At 33.6% G+C, this 22580-nt stretch overlaps 2 long non-coding RNA genes across 2 annotated transcripts in view; one reads left to right on the top strand and one right to left on the bottom strand.

Moving 5' to 3' along the window:
• The window catches only part of LOC140685735 (uncharacterized), a 280125-nt gene that overhangs the window by 229388 nt on the left and 28157 nt on the right, over window positions 1–22580 (bottom strand). The window lies entirely within an intron of this gene.
• Window positions 1–22580, top strand: part of LOC140685734 (uncharacterized) — a 135002-nt gene that overhangs the window by 110411 nt on the left and 2011 nt on the right. The window contains exons 3-4 of the long non-coding RNA XR_012059094.1: window positions 19317–19401; window positions 19842–19907. This is a non-coding gene — a long non-coding RNA (uncharacterized lncRNA). The remainder of the gene's footprint in view (window positions 1–19316; window positions 19402–19841; window positions 19908–22580) is intronic.

The raw sequence follows: 22580 nt of genomic DNA, 5'->3' as shown, positions 1-22580 counted from the left end.
TTATATATGTATATACAAATTCTGACTCAATGATTGTCCCATAATCTTTAACTATGAAGCAAATCTCCCCAAAGCTGAATAGCATAAAACAACTATTTTATTATGTTCATGATTTTGTGGATGAAGAATTTAGGCACAGCACAGCAGTGATGACTGTTCTCTTCTTCAGGATGTCTTGGATCTCAAATCGGGTAGCTCTAACTGCTGGAGATGATTAAGATGGCTTTACTAGCCATGTTGATTTTGTCTGTCAGCTGTTTCCTCCTTTCTCCGTATGGTGTCTCCATGTGGCTAGCTTGGGATGCCTTTTAGCATAGAAATATCAGACTGCTTATGTGGTGGTTTAGGATTCCAAAAAGTAATGTTCCAAGAGACACATCTGTCATCAAAGTATACTAAATTTATAGTGAGGGACACAGAATCAATCTCGTGACGGGAGGAATGTCAAGGAATTTTTGACCATATTTAATCTACTGCAAACATGAAATATTTAGGTCTTTCATAAATTTTAGCTACTCTACATAGCTGCAGGAATGCCACAGGCTTATTTATAATTTATAATTTATAATTTTATAATTTAAAAACTGGATAATAAACCAATTGGGTACTTCCATTATTAGCAGAAACATTAAGGCATTGTGATGATAGAATGCAATAAGATAAATCCATGGATAAATTTAAAAACTGTGACTGGTCTTAATGAATCTCTATATTTTCAAATTTCCATTTTCTCATTTTCTTCCCCCAGATCCCAGATGTTCCTGGACCAAGAATCGTTAGGTCATTCCCTGCCTTCCAGGAGCTTCAGAAACCGAAGGCCAAATACCAACTACCCACTTTCACTGTCATTTTTATGGCTGTTATCAAATATTTGCAGCCAATTAATTGAGCAAAAGCATTGGGAATATAGCAATCATATATGTTTCTTCACTTCCATAATAGGACTATTTGGGATTTGAGGACCCAAAGGAAAAATAGTAGTAGTAGTAGTAGTAGTAATAATAATACTAATAATACTCTTTTTTTCTCACCAAGTTTGGAATGACTTAAGAACGTAAACGTGAGAGTCAGGCGGATGAGATTAAAATGTCAGCTTTATTACTAATAAACTTAAGTTAAATATGTGACTAAGTTAAGCAATCGAATCAGCTTGCTCTTTTACATCCTCTTGAGTTGAACTAGTCCCCGGACTTCAGATCTTCTTGCCAAGCTTGTTGCATACCAGAAGCAATTGCTGCATGGACAAAGGACAGATCCCAAAAATAGGGAGGGGGCCTGAGCCACACATGCCCATTCTCTTCTCCCACATTCATCAAGTGGAAAATTTTGAGGAGTAAGGTTTCTTTCTATGTTATTATTGGCAACCAAAATCTAAAACAACAAACAAAATTTCCAAGTATCCATTTTCAAAGTTCTCTCTTCATAGCACACATTTGTTTTAAAAAGCAGTTAGGTCTTATTCACTGAAATGGAACGTATAGTCAAATGAATTCATAGCAGTGGTCAGAAAGTTTGGACCACAGGTCTTTTTTAAAGGGAAATGTATAGTTAATTTTCAGGTACTAGTATCTCACAAGATATAATTCAAGGCAAGAAACAATGAAAAGAGACAAATATGATCTTTGCATACTGGAAAAAGGAACAATATAGAATGAAGATATAATGGTTCATCATGATGACATATTTCATAATATAGCTTCAAAATATATAAAGTTACAACTAACAGAAATTCATGAAGACATTTCCAGAATATATAAAGAGCTCATACAACTTAATAACAAAAAAAAAAAAACCCGATCCAAAAATGGGCAGAAGACCTAAACAAGCATTTCTCCAATGAAGACATACAAATGGCCAAAAGGCACATGAAAAAATGCTCAGTATCACTAATTACCAGAGAAATGCAAATCAAAACTACAATGAAGTATCACCTCACACTGAGATATCACCTAAGTCAGAATGGCCATTACTCAAAAGTCCACAAATGATCAATGCTGGAGAGGCTGTGGAGAAAAGGGAACCCTCTTACACTGCGGGTGGGAATGTAGTTTGGTGCAGCCATTATGGAAAACACTATGGAGATTCCTCAAAAGACTAAAAATAGACTTATCATATGATCCAGCAATCCCACTCCTGGGCATATATCCAAAGGGAACCTTAATTCAAAAGGATACATGCACCCCAATGTTCATAGCAGCACTATTTACAATAGCCCAGACATGGAAACAACCTAAATGTCCATTGACAGATGACTGGATAAAGAAGCTGTGGTATATTTATACAATGGAATACTACTCAACTGTAAAAAAAGAATAAAATAACACCATTTTCAGCAACATGGATGGACCTGGAGAATGTCATTCTAAGTGAAGTAAGCCAGAAAGAGAAAGAAAAATACCATATGATATCACTTATATGTGGAATCTAAAAGAATAAAAAAAGACAAACAAACTTATTTATAAAACAGAAACAAACTCACAGACATAGAAAACAAACTTATGGTAGTGGGGGTGGGGAAGAGGGTTGGAAGGGATAAATTGGGACTATGAGATTTGCAGATACTAACTAATATATATATAAAATAATTAAACAAGTTCATACTGTATAGCACAGGGAACTATATTCAATATCTTGTAGTAACTATGGTGAAAAAGAATATGAGAACAAATATATGTATGTTCCTATATAACTGAAGCATTGTGATGTATACCAGAAATTGATACAACATTGTAAACTCACTATACTTCAATTAAAAAAAAAATATATATATATAAAAGAAATGTATGAAGAAATAGATATATTAACCATTGCGGTTAGAGATTTTTAATATAACTGTTCAATAGCTAAGAATATCAAGCAGGACAAAAAGAAAAATGGCAAACATGACAGGTATAAATAATGTAATGTGTAAGATTCAACTATTAGGTATTTATAAACCTCTAAACTTAATAAAGAAAGAATATACTTTTTATCATACATGAATAATTTGTAAAAATTGACCTCTTCTACTGTTCAAAGCAATATTGAATACATTCTAAGACAAATAGCTTATAAATCATGTTCTTTGGCCATAATAGAATAAAATTAGAATTTAATAACAGAAAGATAGTTAACAAAATTTCACTTTTCTGAAAACAAAAATCACATATACTTTAGATCAAAAGAGAAATAATATGGAAAATTGTGAAGTGCTTAGACCTGAAAGATAACATGTCTATGATAGCTAAATGATACTTAGAAGAAAACTTTTAGCTTTATAGGTGTACATATTTTTCAGGAAGTTAGAACTCAAAGAAATGACCAAAAATGGGTAATAATAAAGATTCTTATGAACAAGAATTTCTTAGTAAATCTGAATACTTAATTAAAGGGGATAAACTTGGAGAAAAATATAAAACACACAAAATGTAAAACAAGAAATAAAAGACTTAAACAAAACAGTGAGTATTAATGAAACTGAAGTTGTAATCATAGTCTTAGCCTCCCACAAACTTCTCAAAATCCAAATTGCTTTACCACAATTCCTCAAATTCTTCTCAAAATAGTTTAATTTACTCAGACTTTTAAAAAACAGTTATTTTTTACATTGTATATGTGTTTCTAGAAAATAAAAAGCTGCAAAAGCTGCCTGCTTATTCTATAGGGTAAGTATAATCTTGATCCCACAACTAGCAAGGAAAAAAAGAAAAGGAAGGATGTACTGAATAATTTGTCTTAGAAACATAGAAGCAAATATCCTAAACAAAATATTAACTAGGTAAGTCTAACAATGTATCACAAAATATACCATAATCAATTGGCATTTTTAATCCTGGGACTGAAAGGATGATGGATAGTAGGAACTCTTTCTGTGAAATACCTTCACTAAAAAACTGAGGGAGATAAATCATATGGGTGTCTTAAAAGACAGAAAAGTTAATTTGATTAAAGTCAAGTTTAATATATATTTACAACAAATAATTAGAAAATCTAGGAATAAAAATAAATTTTCCTCATTTTTGATAAGTTTTCATATAACAATGCACCAGTAAATATTGTATTTGTTGCTGAAACTTCAGATGTTTTTCCTTTAATGTTAGGCCTATCTATAAAACAAATATGTTGTCTATCATTGGAACTGTTTAACTTATGACTAGGTTTTGATCAACATCCAAATTTTTTTAAAAAGGAAACAAAATAACAGGTGTAAGTCTTGAAGGGAAAGATAATTTTATAATGTTCTTACATACGATTAACTATAAAGAAAAGCCAAAAAAATTAGAACAAGAAAATTCAGTGTGGTTTCTGGACACTAGATTGGCTGGAAAAAAGATCCAATTGTATTTATCTATTCCAGAAATAGGTAAGTGGAAAATATAAAACCTCGGAATTTACCTAATAAAAAACATGTAAGACTTCTATGAATTATTTTTTAATTTAAATAGAAAAGGGGGCAAATGATTTAAGTAGCAATTTACAGAGGAAGATTTACAAAAGATTAAAAAGTATATGAAATACAAACTCATTAGTAAATAACAAAACACGAATTAAGACAATTCAAGATATAAAATCATAAGTATAGATTATATCTTCTTACTTATACCATCAGTTTAGAAATATCTTAAAAAATGCAAATGCAAAGTACTAGTAACTATAAGGGGTTATAGGTTCCCTCCATGTATTGCTGCTAGAGGTATATCGACTTTCACTTCCCAGACAGCTATTCTGGAGAATAGTTGGGAATAAGATGCATATTCTATGACCCTCAAACTTGCTTCCAGATTTATATTCTAGATAATATAAAGATAATATGTACAAATGGTGATATGTACAAACATTTCTAGAAATGTCAGAAATAATTTGTGTATTCTTTACTAATAGAGCAGTTAAGTAAACCATGGTGAGTACACACTACAGATACTATAGCAGCACTTAGAAGTCTCAGGTTACATATACAAATAGAAACAAACATGCATAAACCTTAAAAGCATAGTGATGAGTAAAACAAGTAAGAAAAATAATAAGATATATGTATATTAATATTTATATAAGTTAAAATACATGAACACAAAACAGTAATACATATTTTATAGGAGTACTTACAAGAAAAAAACTCTACGCCATTAAAAGCATTAGAATAGTTCCTTATGGTAGATGGTAGGGCATGGAGATAAAAGGGTTAATAAGTAATAAAAAAGAGGGGACATCTATGGACCAATTACAATTGTGTCACAAACAGAGGAGTGTGACTAAGCCAAAACTATGACATCTAAGGGGAAAAAAGACTTTAGATAAGCAGTGAATCTTTATGTGTTTCAAAAAGAAGAGTTTTATTGCCACTTTTCATCTGATACAAAGTATTGTGGAACTGTGTTATTTTAAGTAACAGTGAAAATCTATTTAACAGGAGCCTTGTAAACTACAATACTGTGAAAGTGAAGACTGGGAAAAAGGACCGCTATCTACCTCTATGGGGTAGGGATCCCACACTCTTCCCTCAAATGTGATATATAATTAACTATGTGGCATACTTACAGAGTGAGGGCACCAGCCATCATATATTAAATGTTACAACACATTAGTAGTTTCTTATTATTCTGACACCCCAATGGATCATTTTGTGCACCCCTCTCACTTTGAAGACTACTATTCTAAATAAGCACCAGCTAATCTGATTAACTAATTCCAAAACTTTGACAAATGATTTTACATGTGTATGTGAATGCATATAATGATCTGCTGAAAATTTTATTAAATTTTTTAAAAATATACTAAAGAATAATTTGTATTACTTTATTTTGCAAATGCTACCTCAAGAATATGGAGCTGATAAAATTCAACATTCATTTATGATAAAAACTCTCACCAAAGTGGGTATAAAGGGAACGTATCTCAACATAATAAAAGCCATTTATGACAAACCCACAGCCAACATAATAGTCAACAGTAAAAAGCTGAAAGCCTCACTGCTAAATTCTGGAACAAGACAAGAATGCCCACTCTCATCACTTCTATTCAACATAGTATTGGAAGTCCCAGCCACAGAAATCAGATAAGAAAAAGAAATAGAAGGTATCTAAATTGGAAGAGAGTTAAAATTGTCTTTATTTGCAAATGGCATAATACTGTATATAGAAAACCCTAAAGACTCCATACAAAAATTATTAGAACTAATAAGTGAAGTCAGCAAGTTAGCAGGATACAAAATTAATATACAGAAATCTGTTGCATTTACACTAACAATGAAATATCAGAAAGAGAAAGTAAAAAAAAAATCCCATTTAAAATTGCATCAAAAAATACCTAGGAATAAATAACTAAAGAGGTAAAAGACCTATAAATATTGATAAAGGGAACTGAAGATGATTCTAAGAAATAGAAAGATATCTCATGCAATTGGATGGCCATACTATCCAAAGCAATCTATAGATTTATTGTGACTATCAAATTACCCAAGAAATTTTTCACAGAACTAGAACAAATAGTCCTAAAATCTCTATGGAACCACAAAAGACCCAGAATTGCCAAAGGAATCCTGAGGGGAGAGAACAAAGCGGAAAGCCTAACCCTCCCAGACGTCAGACAACACTACAAAGCTATAGTAATCTAAAGAGCATGGTGCTGGCACAAAAGGCATATAGATCAATAGCACATAATAAAGGAGCACAGAAATAAACCCACATGACTACAGTCATTAGAAATAAACCCACACACCTACAGCCAATTAATCTTTGACAAATGAAGCAAGACTATACAATGGTGAAAAAGCAGTCTTTTCAGCAAGTAGTGTTGGGAAAGCTGGACAGCCTTATGTAAATTAATGAAATTAGAACACATCCTCACACCATATACAAAAATAAACTCAAAACAGTTTAAAGACTTAAATATAAGACATTACACCATAAAACTCTTAGAAAAGAACATAGGAAAAACATTCTCTGACATAAATTGTAACAATATATTCTTAAATCAGTCTCCTAAGGCAAAAGAAATAAAAGCAAAACATAAACAAATGAGACAATCAAATTTAAAAGCTTTTTGCACAGTAAAGGAATAGTCAACAAAACAGAAAGACAACCTATAGATTGGGAGAAAATATCTGCAAACAACACAACTGACAAGAGGTTAATTTCCAAAATATAAAAACAGCTCATACAATTCAATATCAAAAAAACCCACAACACAATAAAAAAAAGTGGGCAGAAGATCTAAATAGATATTTCTCCAAACAAGACATGCAAGTGGCCAATAGGTACATGAAATGATGCTCAACATGGCTAATTATTAGAGAAATGCAAATCAAAACTACGATGTCTCACCTCAACATCAGTCAGAATGTCTATCATCAAAAAGTCTACAAATAATAAATGCTGGGGAGGGTATGGAGTAAAGGGAACCCCTCTATGCTGTTGATGTGAATATAAATTGATGAAGGCAGTATAGAAAACAGTATGGAGGGTCCTTAAAAAGGTAAAAATAGAGCTACTATATGATCCAGCAATCCCACTTCTGGGCATATATCTGGAAAAGATAAAAACTCTAATTTGGAAAGATACATGCACCCCAATGTTCATAATAGCACTATTTACAGTAGCCAAGACATGGAAGCAACCTAAGCATCCATTAACAGATGAATGGATAAAGAAGACGTGGTATACAAACACACACACACACACACACACACACACACACACACACACACACACAAAATATACATAATGTAATATTACTCAGCCATAAAAAGAATGAAATTCTGACATTCACAGCAACATGGATGAACATAGAGAATATCATACTAAATGAAGACAGAGAAAGACAAGTATTATATGATATCACTTACATGTGGAATCTATAATACAAATGAATTTATTTACAAAACAGAAATAGACTCATAGACATAGAAAACAAACTTATGGTTACCAAAGGATAAGAGGAGAGATAAATTAGGAATATGGGAACAAAAGATACACACTACTATATAAACAAAGATTTACTGTATGGCTCAGGGAACTATATTCAGTATTTTGTAATAATCCATAATAGAAAAGAATCTGAAATATATATACATATATCCGAATTACTTTGCTGTACACCCAAAACTAACACAATAAGTCAACTATTCTTCAATTAAAGAAAAGAATATGCAGCTATTAAGTGATTCAGAGATTTATAAGGTGTAAGAGTGAAAGTGTGTGTGAGAGGAAGAGCTTGAATAAATGACTGCAGGAACGGAGTGTCAAGTATGCCTGGAAGTGGATCCTGAGAGTGCTGAATCAAGGGGAGAAGAATATAAAGCCAGAAAATGGCCATTTCGTCAACCTAAGGGCAGTTTTCTAAAGCTGGCAAAGACCCCCAATGACAACGATTCATTGCCATAAATATCCTAATACATACAAAGATGGTTCCAGGAAGCTTGGAAAAAGTGATCACCCATATTCAATGAAGTAAAAATGCCAAAATTGCCATACCAAACTGTAGAAGAAAGAACTAAAAAGCTCAGAGAAGTGGTTATACTAGAAAGTGTCTACTACAATAGACCAATCTATCTGTTAGTTGACCATGTTCCTTGGATGCCATGGGGGAATCCTCAGTTTATCAAGTTAGTAATTGAATGTGTTGATGAGGAGGTCCTCAGTTCAGTACTGGTCTTCCAGGGCTGATAGTAGAAGAGGCTGTTACAAAACTGTGCTCCCTGACAGTAATGGGATAATGGGATCACAGAACACAAGGAGCCATGTGGCAGCACATAGCTAATTGGAAGCAACCTTAAAGGATGGAAAGGTTGCAAAGGTACCCAGGGAAGGCTAAATTACAGAAGTATATCATTAAAAGATCAAGAACGGATAGGACTGAGGTCATCCACCACTATAGAAAATCTTTGTCCAGTTTTTAGACCTGGGCTAGTTCTCAGACAGAGAAGAACTCCCCTCTTTCCTCCGTGGTAATCATAAGTTTGTTTTCTATGTCTATGAATCTGTTCCTGTTTTGTGAATAAATTCATTTGTATTATTTTTTAAATTCCACCTATCAACTGAAAGAGAAGCCAGACATCCATGTGGCAGGACCTACAACCAACCCCATGGCAAGTCTACACTGTAGTGACCTCAGTCCTTTTACAAAGAGACCTATGGCCATTTACTCAAGTAAATATACTTCAGACAAAGGGGGAATACTTAGCTTTTTTGAGAAATAACAGATACTAGATCTGAGTTGTTGATACCCTGTGTGGCTCCACTGGGTTGTCATTCATGGCAGCCGTATTAGAGAAGGGATGTATAAGTCAGGTAATAAATGAAATCTTTACTCAGGTCCATCTCACACTGGAACTGTTAGGTTGACAGAGGTAGCTGCTGGGTATTCCCTCGTTTCGGAATGTATCATTGGAATGGATGCACTTAGCTGTTGGCAGAACCCTTTCACTGGTCTGTTGACCTGTATAGTAAGAGATATTTTAATAGGAGAGGCCAAGTAGAAGCCCTTGGAGCAGTTCCTCTTCCCTTACCAAGATAATAAATCAAAACCAATACCTCATTCCAGAAGAGGATTCCAGAAACTAGTCTACCACCTTAAAAACTTAAAGGGTTCAAAGTCACAGGACTGAAAGGATCTTGACTGGTGTGGCCATTACTCAAGTGTAATACATTTGTCAAACCTCACTGACTTAAAATGTGTGCATTTTATTGTACGTTGAAGTTATATTAATAAAGTTTATTTTAAACAAAACAAAACAAAAACTAGCTCCATCAAATTTGGTCAGCTTGTGTGAAACAGAATTTCTCCCTTTCCAACACATCACATTGAATTGTTCTGTTCTGTTACAATACGTATTTGTTCAATGTGCTTCAAAAACTACTATACTTCGCAGAATTAAGTTATCTGGGGAAGCTGCCAGTATAGATGGAGAAGCTGTGGAGACAGTCCCAGGCTTAAAAATATCAAATTTATAGAAATTTACCTCTTGGACCAGGCTTTTAGTTTTAGTAGTGCTACTCTCAAGGAAATGCCCTCCAGTACCCACACCTAAAACGGAAAAGCACAAACCCAGGGTTTAAGGATTCAAGAAACAACTGTGGACTTCAATTCTGATTGCAAATGTCTATGGGAATTTATCTGTGCTAGTATTATTACTGAAATTGTTGTTGTTTAATGATCACACTACAAAGTTATGAACATTTAAACTGTTTGGTTCTATTACATACATAACCCATGGTAATTTTAGTGTAGGATTTTGTATTATGCAAAACTTTTAGGAGTATATATAGGGTTTGTAGCAGAAAAATCTGTTCTAAGATCTTTTTCAACACTTTTTTTTTCTCTTTCAGCATTTATATGTGGTTTTTCACTAGTGCTTTATTTTTAGTTTTATATTAGTAAGTTATTAATAAGTAGGTTACTTATAAAATCAAAGACATAGCTTTATATGTGCTAATAAATATTAAAGTTGCATAGATGAGCTAATAAAATCTACCTTTATCAGGATCTGGATATCAGAAGTCCTTCAAAACCAGTCGAAGAAAAATACCCTGTATAGATCACATGAGATTTTTAGATTTCTTTACACAGTGTCGTACAGAATATAGCTCTTTATAATGCATCAAAATTACTCATTTCTGTATTTTGCCTTTTATTAGGCTACTGTCTTCAAACTAATAGGATGATTTTAGAACATGACATTTTTAAAGTACAAAATGTAAATACATTTTAATACAATGAGTAAAGAATGTGGTATATTTGCATCTTCATCTTACTTATTAACGGGTGTTTTTCAAACAAATATGAATGGACTTAAAAAGCCACAGTTAGGTTTTATCCAAAATCTTTTCATATATAAATCATTTTATTTTGTAGACCTATTTTTTCCTACTTATCAATTGCATTATTCATTTGGGAATAAAGAATAGTTCTCTGCTAGTGATTTTTCTTTCTCATATTCTTTAATGATTGATTGACATGAACAAAAAACAGAGCCAGATGTTTTCTCTCTGCAGTTTCTTTCCCATGGTATAGCATGTTTTAACACAGGTCACAACTGAGACCTGCTGTGCTGCATAGTATTCCTTGACGACGATGTTCACCATTAATAAAATTGTAATTCTTCCTTATCTCAATACCTTTTTCTTCTCAGTGAACTTTTGAACTTTTGTCTAAAGAGGTGGGGCATGTAAATTGCCACTATCACACTGGTAGCATCTGGTCCTGAAAGTTCTCCAAAGAGAATAATATTGATGAAACCCAGCCTCCATGTCAAAACTCAGCACTAGTCCAAAACCTTTGCACAGACAGACACACTCATGTTTATTACTTCTTACTCGATATTTAAATGAGTAGTCTAAGACAAATTTTGGTGAAGTATCCATAATTTGAGAAAAGTAAAGACTTAAAATTATTCTGGCAGCTCCATCTTTCCTATCATTATTTTCACTCATCAGAATTAATATCCATTTTGAGCTCAACAAATGCTAGTTTTGTAAAGCTGCTTAATGAAGAGAACAAGTTTAAACTTTATTTCCTCCTTTAATGCAACCAGAGGTTATGTTTGTTTAGAAAGCTAACATCTATCCAGATTATACACTCTCATCAGTGCAAGACCAAAAATCACAGGCCCCAAACCACTCATTCCGTAACTCCCTCATTTTCTGACCTATGGTTGTTATTGTAGAAACTGGATCCATTAAGATATTGCCTCTGGTGTAGCCAGGGAATATTGTGGCACCTTGTGCAATAATTTGAAAACAGTGGCTTGAGAGAAATGGTATGCAAAGAAATACATCCCAGACCTTGACCTTTCTACGTTGTCACAGTGAATGTTTGGATGGGCTTGCTTCCAAAAAAATACAAGAAGTGTATCTGAGAGCTAGGTGAGGTTGGTAAAACATGCTTAGTAGCTAATGATGGCATCATGGGAGGCAGCGAGGAGTTTTACCTTTGGACTTAAGCATCAGGAACACCTGAAGTCAAATCCCACCTCATCTATTTAACATGTGACCTTGTGCAAAACATTATTCTCTTTAAAACTCACTGTCTCCATCCACAAAATGAGAAAAACAATAGTAACTGCTTCTTTAGGTTGTGCTGGCTCAGAGAAGATACTCAATAAGTAGATTTGTTGAATTAAGTGTTTGTTGAAAAGGTGTTTTAATAATTAAAGTATTTATTTAACCATATAATGTACATAAATGAACTAGCAAAGTGCCCAACACATATTAAATACCCTTTAATTGATGTTACTGATTTTATTTTTGCTGTTTTTCATGGAATTTTACTTGGTCCCAGAACAAAATGACCAAGGTGCAATGTGGATCTTGGTTCACAAACAACCAATGCTGTGAAATAGAAGTAGCTACTTACTGCTTTAATGCAGGGAATCAGGGTCTAAGAAAATATCTTCTTAGCCCATTCATAAGATGCCCCTCAAAGTCCAAAGTGGTTAGGTTTTGTTCTTCCTCCTTGCACAGTCAAACTGGAGGACAATGACTGGTCTACATGAGTTGATTTTAACCTGTGGTCTTTTAAAGTACACTTCACGGAGTGGAATATAAACTTCCATAGAGTGTCCACTTTGGTTGGTTAGAGAAAACTTTAGTATGAATAAGCATTTGCATGGTAGGTTTTCTGCTGACCCCACTGTAGATATATGGTGACTTGTACCTGTTAAACAAAATATTTAATGTATTCAGCTATTTCAAATATATTCAGTATTTTCAAATAATTTAAGACATTATTTTCAGAAAGGGCATCCAAAAGTTTAAGCCAAAATTTATAAATTCTAATTCAAAGTCTTAGAAAATAGATTAACTTGGCAAATTGCAAAGGCAAAATTCCCTTTGAGATTGTAGGAGATATATACTGAGTTCAGTCTTTAAATGAAAAAAATGACACTGAGATGAAATAAAAATAACAATGAGAATAATAATAATAGATTGAATTTTTGTAATAAGACATCTGATCAACCCAAGATTCAAATATTCAAATGCTTCTTTAAGAAATTTTTAATAGGAGGGTTCCCTTTTCTCCACAGCCTCTCCAGCATTTGTCATTTGTGGACTTTTGAATGATGGCCATTCTGGCTGGTGTGAGGTGATACCTCATCGTAGTTTTGATTTGCATTTCTCTGATAATTAGTGATATTGAGCATTTTTTCATGTGCCTATTGATCATTTGTATTTCTTCCTTGGAGAAATGCTTGTTTAAGTCTTCTGCCCATGTTTGGATTGGGTTGTTTATTTTTTTCTTATTAAGTCATATGAGCTGCTTATATATTCTGGAGACCAAGCCTTTGTCGGTTTCATCATCTGCAAAAATTTTCTCCCATTCTGTAGTTTGTCATTTTGTTTTACTTATGGTTTCCTATGCTGTGCAGAAACTTGTAAGTATAATTAGGTCCCATTTTCTTATTCTTGCTTTATTTCTATTGCTTGGGTAGATTGCCCTAGGAGAACATTTTTGAGAAGTATGTCAGATAATGTTTTGCCTATCTTTTCTTTTAGGAGGTTTATTGTATCTTGTCTTATGTTGAAGTCTTTGATCCATTTTGAGTTTATTTTTGTGTATGGTGTAAGGGAGTGTTCTAGCTTCATTGATTTTCATGCTGATGTTCAGTTTTCCCAACACCATTTGCTAAAGAGGCTGTCTTTATTCCATTGTATACTCTTGACTCCTTTGCCGAAGATTAGTTGACCAAAAGTTTGTGGGTTCATTTCTGGGCTCTCTATTCTGTTCCATTGGTCCATATGTCTGTTTTTGTATCAATACCATGATGTCTTGATGACTGTAGCTCTATAGTATTGTCTGAAGTCTGGGAGAGTTATTCCTCCAGCCTCTCACTTTTTCTTCACTAATGCTTTGGCTGTTCTAGGTCTTTTGTGGTTCCATATAATTTTTATTATGATTTGTTCTAGTTCTGTGAAATATGTCCTGGGTAATTGGGTAGGGATTGCATTAAATCTGTAGATTGCCTTGGGCAGTGTGACCATTTTAACAATATTGATTCTTCTAATCCAGGAGCATGGGATATCTTTCCATTTCTTAAAGTCTTCTTTAATTTCCTTCATCAACGGTTTATAGTTTTCCATGTATAATTCTTTCACCTCCTTGGTTAGATTTATTCCTAGGTATTTTATTACTTTGGGTGCTATTGTAAAGGGGATTGCTTCTTTAATTTCTTTTTCTGTTAATTCATCATTAGTGTAAAGAAATGCAACTGATTTTTGAACATTAATCTTGTAAACTGTTACCTTGTTTAATTCTTCAATTAGTTCTAGCAGCTTTTGTGTGGACCTTTTAGGGTTTTCTATATATAATATCATGTCATCTGCATATAATGACACTTTTACCTCTTCTTTTCCAATTTGGATCCCTTTTATTTCTCTCTCTTGCCTGATTGCTGTGGTTAGGACGTCCAAGACTATGATGAATAGGAGTGGTGATAGTGGGCAGCCTTTTCTTGTCCCAGATTTTAGTGGGAAGCTTTTGAGTTTTTCACCATTGAGTACTATGCTGGCTGTAGGTTTGTCACATTAGCTTTCATTATGTTGAGATATGTTCCCTCTATACTCACTTTGGTGAGAGTTTTTATCATAAATGGGTGTTGAATTTTATCAAATGTTTTTTCTGCATCTATTGATTGATAATGTGGTTTTGTCCTTTCTCTTGTTGATGTGATGGTAACACTCTAGATCCTTGGAGTGAAAAAGAAATTGATTCTCTTTCAGAAATTATACTCCAGCAGAAGAGACAAAATAAACAAACTCATACTTATAATATTATGAAATTACCACACTGTTAGGAACAGTAAAGTAGGCCCAGGGATGGAGAGTAATGCCGGAAGAGGGTATTTTAGATGGGATGGTTACGGAAGGCCTCTCTAAGGAAGGAATAATTCAGCAGAGGCCTGCAGGAAGTCAGAAAAGAAGCAACGGGAATGTTTAACAGAAGAGTGATTAACTACAGGAAAGAGAATTTCAAAAGCACTAACTTGGGGAAAAGTTGGCACACTTGAGAAACAAGAAGCTTTTAATATACTTAATGTTGACTGAGAAAAGGAGTAAATAAAGAAGAGACTGGAGGAATAGCCCTGGTGAAAGATTAAGACCTTATAAGCTATGGGAAAGCAACCTTTTTATTGAAGTGAGACAGAAGCCCCACAATGTTTTGAGTAAAAAAATCTAATATGGAATTTTAAATGATCCCTCTGTCATACGGAAGATTTACTGAAGGGTAGAGAGTAGGATAAAGGAGACCAATGAGGGAGTTCTTTTAGTGGCCTAGTAAGAAATGATGGATGTTTCTGATTAGAGCATATGGTTATGAAGATATATCACTGATAACTCCTATGTTTTATTTGATGGTATGCACTAAGATAGGGAAGTCTAGGACAAGAGCTTGTCTGAGGAGAGATTCAAGATTTTGAATTAAAACAGGTTTCGTGCTAGTACATGTATTACAATTAAAACAGGTTTTGTCCCATTACATGTATTACAGAAACAGTAGAGATAAGAAGTGGATAAGGATGTATGGAACCTTCATCCATTGTAAAGGATTCATTTAAATTATTAGGGAAAAGATGCATTACTTACAATTCAGAAGAACTTGCTAGTTAAAATTAAAGTATTATCTCTAACACATTTGTCATGACGAAGTAAATTATGGATCAAGCACACAAACATATAGAACCATAAAATACTTGAGAAAATATAGGTGATATTTTTAACCTGTGGTATATTGTCTGCAAAGAGGGCTGCTGCTGATTCGTCCCATGTCTCTATTTTTGCACACTTCTGCCACACAGAGCTAGAATCTCCTTCTCCTCCCTTTGAATCTGGGTTGGCCATGTGACTTTCTTTGGTTACAATAACAGGGCAGAATGAAGCTACGACTGTTCTGGATTTAAGTTTCTGATTTCTACCCTCTCAGTGTTCTGGGCATCATGTAAGAATACCAGTCACCTTGCAGGAGAGAACGGTCCTGCCAATACTCAAACATTCTAGCCACTCCATGAGGCAGCAGACATACGAATAAGACCATCTTGGATGTTCCAACCCCAACTGAGCTCCTAGTAGAATGTAATCAAACAGTTCCATGGAGGAAATGTGGAAGGGTTAATATGAATGCTGCACACACAGTGGACTTGGATTACAGTTTATGAACCCCAGCTTAGAGAACTCAAATCTTTTATAATTAGCTGCAAAAAAATCTGTCCTCTTCTATAGAGGGAGATGTTATCTTTATGATTTTGGAGAATAAGTGAAACTTCCTTCTGCTTGGGAGAGTTTCAAATTTCTATTTCCAAATCTGTTTACTATACAAACATTCTTGAAAAAATAGTCTGGGACAAAATCAGCCAGTGTCTCTGTTCACAAGATATGAGGCAACACAAAAGACCCATGAAGAATTACCTCCCAACAAACTCAGGATATGGAACTAAACTGTCCCACCTGTACCACCTCTGATACCTTCTCTCTCTGTGATCTTTTGTGAGTTTATGAATCTCTCTGTCCCTCAGTTCTTCATATGTAAAATAAATTTAATAACAGTAATAGTAAGAATTGAACTGGTCAAAGCATAAGAACAGTGCCAGGATCAAACTAAGCATTTAAAAATTATTATATTATAGCTATATAATGTAGCTATAATTGTGATACACTTATGCAGTTGAATCCTGTTTATCCATTATAGCATTACTATGGAATAATATCTCAGACGTATTTTATGTGAAAAAAAGCAAAGTGCAAAGCACTACAGAGGATACTATCATTTGTGTAAAATAAAAATAACAAATAAATATATGTATACACCAGCAGACCCACATACAGAGAGATGCTTATTGTATGTTCCTAGGCTGCCTCCAGAAGGATACTCAAGTACTGGTAATTGGATTGTCTCCAATGAGAAGAGTTCATGACTAGGTAAGAGGGTAGAAGGAAAACATATCTTTCTCTCTACACTCTTTAGTAACTTTTGAATATCATGTGACTGTATTAACTAATTCAAAAAAATTAATGATACTTGAAGTGAAAATGTGCCTGTTTATGAGGAAAACAATTATTTATAAGTTGAGATTTATGTTATTAATATAGGTATATGATAGTAAAACACTATTTTAATAATGCAGAGTTTTAAATTAGTTATATAAGTTTTGAATAAAGAAAATCTCCACATCAGGGAAATGCAAATCAAAACCATAATGAGATATCATCTCACACTTGTTAGAAAAGCTATTTTCAAAAAGACGTAACAAGTGTTGGGAAGGATGCGGGGAAAAGGGAACTCTCGTGCACTGTTGGTGGGATGGTAAACTGGTGCAGCCATTATGGAAAACGACATGGAGGTTCCTCAAAAAACTACAAATAGAACTACCATATGATCCAGCAATCCTGCTTCTGGGTATATATCTGAAGGAAATGAAATTATTATCTTAATGAAACATCTGCACTTCTCTACATAATATATATATATATGTGTATATATATATATATATGTGTGTGTGTGTGTGTGTATATATGTGTGGAATATAATTCAGCCATACAAAAAGAAGGAAAGCCTGTCATTTGTGATAATATGAATGAAACTTGAGGACATTATGCTAAGTGAGATAAGTCAGACAAGGAAGGACAAATACTGTATGATGTTGCTGGTATGTGTAATCTAAAAAAGCTGAACTCACACAAACAGCGAGTAGAATGGTGATTTCCAAGGGCTGAGGGGTCAGGGAAATGAGATGCCGGTCAAAGGTCAAAGCTTTCAGTTATAAGATGAATAAGTTCTGAGGATCTAATATCTAATGGGGAGTATGGTGACTATAGTTAACAGTACTATATTGTATAGTTGAAATTTGCTATGATAGTTAATATTGAATGTTCTCACAACAACAACATCAACAACAAAAGGTAATTAGGTTAGGTGACGGATGTGTCAACTGACCTTATTATGGTAATCAGTTTGCAATATATATGTGTATCAAATCATCATACTGTACATCTTAACCTTACACAATGTTATATTTCAATTATATCTCAATAAAGCCAGAAAAAAAGATGATCTTCAATATCAGTACAAGTAAAGAGTAGGATCATAACTAGGATTCTTTGTTGGGTAGTTTTAAATTGGACGAATCTGGCTGAATTGATTCAGTGATTTGGGGTTCTTGTGGATTTAACTCATCCCTTGAAATTTCAGTTTTGCTCTATTCCAGATGACAAAGTCCCTGTGCCAAACAAAGCCAGAATCTTTTTTTAAGGCTCTATTGAATTTTATGTGCACTTGTGAAGGGCTATGGTTTTTATCATCAAACCACAAAAAAAGCAGGATTAAGATATGTGGGCTTCCAGTGATGGTGAAAACTTCACATTAACTAAGGATGAAAGGCTCAACAGAGCTGAGCAAGTTCAGATTAGGTTTGGCAAATTTATTGTTATTTTCCAGAAAACTAGCCAAGTATCACACGGGGGACTACCCATCCTCTCTTCCTCCATCACCACATGTTTCCCTTTGCACCAATTGTGACATTAAGATTTTGGCAACTTTGCTCTGGATTTATGGGAATTGGAAAGAAGGCTAATAGGCAGCAAACTCTTGGGCTCTCTTTGTGGATATCCATTCCCAATGAAGTTCACATTTTGAAATATGCTATTGCTGATATCTGCCTCTTATATGAAATCTTACCCTTAAAATGTCCCAGATTTTCTGTGATATGACTTGCTCTCTGAAAAATACTGTCATTGTGAGATTGCTGAGAACCCTTAATACTGATATAATACTTTCCCCTAAATGGCAGTGCTTGTTCTGAAATATTACAAAAATATATTTTGTTATAAATAAGTTTTCAATAGACCAAGTATCATCCACAGGTCAGTCTTCATCTGCCATCCCACATGGTGACATCTATAGACACTGGCATTTGAAAACTTGAGTTTCAGATCTGGATTTTATTCCCTGTCCTGCTGTGCAAGCTTAGAAAATGACTTCACTTGTGTGAGCATCACTTCTAGAAGAAATAAGGCTTATAATAGAATACATATTCATGTCAGAGACCTAGCTGGATGGAAAAAAATGGCACATTCAATAGGGTTGATGAAAGAGAGTTTAACGAAAGGATTTATGGATGAGATTAAGGGAAACTAGCAAGGTAATGAAAAAGCCCAAGTCAGTGCCAGCAAGAATGCATTACTATCTTTACATCTCAATGGGTGAGAAAGGGAGTGGTTACCTGAAGTTTCAAGAACTACGTAAGTAGATAAAGGCTGCCCAGTTATTGATGATCTTTCTGTTTTACTTAATGCTCTTGCAACAATGTATTTTTTAAACAATTCTTGTCACTCTTTCTTTACCTGTTCTTACAGACCCATGTCTTCTAGTGGATATATTCCTGCCTTTGACATCAGGTTTCAGTATATGACTTGCTAATTAGCAACTTTAATAGCCAAGGTATGTATCTGCCAATTCTCTTTCCTTTCTGGCATATCCTAGGTAAGGGGTTGCTCCTTCAGCCTTGATTTGGAAGGAAAAGGTTAGGGAGTAGAGCCATATTTAACCCATGAAAGATATAAAATAGACAGAGACTAATCCTTTGTTGTTGTAATTTATCATTGCTGTTTCCTTAGTGTAACCTGCCTTATTCAGCTTATGAATTTAACAAATATTCTTAACAAAAATCTAAAGCTGATAAGCAGCTTTACTATCCTCCCAGATAACACAAGATACTGAGAATAGTTTATATGCTACTTTTGATTTTTACTTTATTCTACCTTTTTTTAATCCTCAAAAGAGAAATGATTATTTCACATCATCAGTATTTGTTTAAATTTACCCACATATTTAACATTTTATCTTCTCACTATTCTATTTTTTTCCACCTTGTATTCTAGGTTTGTTCTCCTGCTTCCTCAAGTACATTATCTCAATTCCAGAGTCTAGAAGTTCCTTTGGAGAAGGTCTGTGGTGATAAACTCGCACTATTTTTGTTTCTTTGAATATGCCTTTATGTCACGTTCATCTTAATAAACAGTTCCACAGTACACATAATTCCTGTTGCACAGTTATCTTCTCTTGTACATTTAAAATGTTTCAAAGTGGGTTTTATTGTTATTGTTGAGGAGTCACTCAGTTAGTGCAAATGTTGTTCCCAAGCAGCCGATTTCCTGTTTTTGCCCTGACTGCCTTTAAGTTCTGTTCTTTGTTTCTCTTCTGATATTTGATTATCATATGTTTGGGTTCACTTTATGTATTGTGTTTGGAGTCATTGTATTTCCTGACTTCGAGAATACAAGCCTTTCACAATTTTTGGAAAATTTTCAGTCATTAAGTCTAAATACTTTGCTTACCTAATCTTTTCAGTGTCTACTTCTGATACTCCAATAAGACATATATTGAACTTCTCACTCTCCATTCCATCTCTTTTAACAGATACTTAAAAATTTTATTTTAGAGGGAAAACAGTAGTAAATTTTTCCTTCTCATTTCCTAATCCTAATTACACGGAATGATAGTCATAGATGATAAATCTGTCAGATCACAGCTATCTGAGTTAGGGGCTAGACATATCTTTTTACATTCAGAATTGGTTTATAAAATTACTTTTCTGAAATTATTTATAAAACTTTTAGATCTGATTAATCTACTCAAGAGAGAGTAAGCTCATTGCAAAAATTTCACAGGAATAGCAAAGGAAACCATCAATAAAACAAAAAGCAACCTACTGAATGGGAGAAAATATTTACAAAAATCATGTATCTGATAAGGAGTTAATATCCAACATATATAAAGAGCTTAACAGCTCAATAGAAAAAAGGGGAAAAAAACCCAATCTGACTAAAAATGTGTAGAGGATCAAGAGATACAAATTACTATGCATAAAATAAATAAGCAACAAGGATATGCTGTACAGCACAGGGAAATATAATCATTACTTTGTAGTAACTTTAGACGGAGTATGATCTATTAAAAATATAGAATTACTATGTTGTATACCTGAAACTAATATAATATTATATCAACTGTATTTCAATTTTAAAAAGTAATTTATAATCTTCTGATTGTAAGACTGTCTAGTTGGTCTCTATAAAGGTGCTAATAAGAATATTACTTATTTTGAAACTTGTGGATCCTTCTGGAATAACATAAATTTTTCTGTCAGGTGTTAATGATTCAAATGAAACCCACTAGTTATACCCATCAAATCTTTAAATGGATTCTAGTATTCTTATGTTCACAGTTTGGACAATTAACTATTTGAAAATACTGTTTAATAGCACTTACCTCCCACTCCAATCTAGAAATGACACACAGTCATTTTAACAAAGGATTCTCTACCAAAAAAAAAATAATGGGCAGAAGATCTGAACAGACATTTTTCCAAGGAAGATGTACAGATAGCTAACAGGTACATGAAAGATGTTCAATATCACTAATCATCAGGGAAATGGAAATCGAAATCACTTCATACCTGTCAGAATGACTATTATCAAAAATATAAGAAATAGCAAGTGTTGGTGAGATGTGGAGAAAGGGGAACCTTTGTGCACTGTTGGTGGAAACGTAAATTACCGTAGCCACTATTGAAAACAGTATGGAGTTTCCTCAAAAAATCACAAATAAAACTACTATATGAACCAGAAATTCCACTTTGGGGTATTTGTCCAAAGAAAATGAAAACATTAACTTGAAAAGATATATGCATCCCCATGTTCACTGCAGCATTACTTACAATAGGCAAGATATGGAAACAACCTAAGTGTCCAATGAAGAGTGAATGGATAAAGAAAAAACTCATAGAGTATACATACGGGGAATACTATTCAGCCATAAAAAGAATGAAATCTCACCATTTGTGACAACATGGATGGACCTTAAAAGCATCATGTTAAATAAGTCAGATAGAGAAAGACAAATACTGTATGATCTCGATAAAACAAAACAAAACAAACTCCAAACTGGGCTCACAGATACAGAGAACAGCTTGGGATTGCCAGAGGCTGGGGGTGAGGAGTGGGTGAAACAGGTTAAGGGAGTCAAAAAGATTCTAACTTCCAGTTATAAAATAAATAAGTCATGAGGATTTAATATACTACATGGCAACTATTGTTATTAATACTGCACTGCATATTTGAATGTTGTTGAGAGTAGACCTTAAAAGTTTTTATCATAAGAAAAACATTCTGTAACTATAGATGATAACTAGACTTACTGTGCAGATCATTTCCAATATATGTAAATATCAAATCATTATGTTGTACACCTGAAATTAATAGTTTGTCAATTATATCTCAATTTTTAAAAATTCACAAGAATATTTGCCTTTGAATATTTTGATAAACCTAAATATTTGACATAACTTGTTTGCTATCTGTTAATTATGTCGTTTATAACTTCTGTATTTTGATCCATGTAATTTTTTGATTCTATATAATTTGTTTATTAGAAATGAGTTTATGATTAAAAATTCTTAGTGTGAATATATTTAAAATTTTGTTTTCTTAATTTTAGAATTATCCATTTTTTATTAGAAAACACACACACACACACACAATAACAAATGGGGAGAATACTGAGAATGGCATATAGTTCTTTCCAAAGAGAAAATACACCTGGCCTTGAAAAGCCACAGA

Source organism: Vicugna pacos, chromosome 2 (assembly GCF_048564905.1).
Source record: "Vicugna pacos chromosome 2, VicPac4, whole genome shotgun sequence".
In the NCBI taxonomy this organism is placed as follows: Eukaryota; Metazoa; Chordata; class Mammalia; order Artiodactyla; family Camelidae; genus Vicugna; species Vicugna pacos.
This window is presented reverse-complemented; position numbering and strand designations above follow the sequence as displayed.